A 1155-nucleotide genomic window follows, 5' to 3' on the forward strand; every position below is an offset into this window, starting at 1 on the left:
AAGGTAAAGAGAGCCTTGATATGGCTATCTTCATTGCCGAAGTCCTAGTGTTTTGTAGTTTTGTTTTTCAAATGTGATTGGCATTTAACATTATAAAAACAGGCCTTACTACCTGTAATGAATGTAAAGAGAAGAGTTGTAAAACATCAACCTGAACACATTGAAGTGCTTTAGAAGTTCTATAAAGGTAACATTCACTCGTTACGTCATTATCTATCTGGAAAGTGTTTATAATAATATTTCATTTTAAAAATGAGATAAATATACCAAATTAGTTTCAAAATTAAGATGTCATTAAATAAGGAAACAAATTTGAAAAATTGACATCTGAACTACACAGATTCAAATCCCCACATCCTTAAAATAGTAATAAGTGCCTCGGTAGCGCAGTAGGTAGCGCGTCAGTCTCATAATCACAAAAGAGCCATCTGAAGGTCGTGAGTTCGATCCTCACCCGGGGCAAATGTTTTTGAAATTGCTGCAATAAGGGGAGTACCTCAGCAGGAACAGTATAATATACACTTCTGTGAATGCAATCCTTTTGCGTACAAGACAACCAAACACAACTTTTGTGTAAGCCAGGGAAGCTTGTCGGGCAGCCGGCGTTTAAGAACTTTACAACAAATATACTACATTCATGGTAACTGATTTGAACACGTTTTATGCAAGTACTGAATCAAATAACAAAATATCAAGAAACCCCCATCATTGACGTTAAAAACCGCCCAGGAAAAACCATAGATAAAATATTTGAAAAAACTATGGAAACCTAGCTGTGTCCTAAAGCAAGTGTTAAGTAACGTCAAAGGGTGAATATTGGACCTTATTCATAATTGAATATAATAATAAAACATTGTGCTGCGTGCACTTCGTGAGACTGGCTTAGAATGACCTTACTCATGATATCGACACTTTATATAGGCCTTCCTATGGCCACGCCTTGTATTACTTGTAATACTAGGCATTCGAACACGTTCCTATCATACAACGTTTTCCCGCTATTCGAAACGCGGGAAAACTACATTATACAAATCTTATGAATACAGTTTGAATGAAGAGAAATATGAATAATCTATTACAACTGCTTTGACAGTAAAAACAAAAGGATTTACATTTCAAATACAACAAAAATGTGTCACAATATGATATCGATTG

The 1155-nt window shown here is 35.1% G+C and overlaps 1 non-coding gene across 1 annotated transcript; it reads left to right on the forward strand.

Annotated features, from left to right (window-relative positions):
* The first annotated feature begins 375 nt into the window (after positions 1-375).
* Trnam-cau (transfer RNA methionine (anticodon CAU)) lies at positions 376-462 on the forward strand. Its single transcript is given in 2 exon segments — positions 376-412; positions 427-462. It is a non-coding gene; the product is annotated as a tRNA-Met (tRNA).
* The last annotated feature ends 693 nt before the right edge of the window (positions 463-1155 follow it).

This window comes from Ostrea edulis, chromosome 5 (assembly GCF_947568905.1).
Source record: "Ostrea edulis chromosome 5, xbOstEdul1.1, whole genome shotgun sequence".
Lineage (NCBI taxonomy): Eukaryota > Metazoa > Mollusca > Bivalvia > Ostreida > Ostreidae > Ostrea > Ostrea edulis.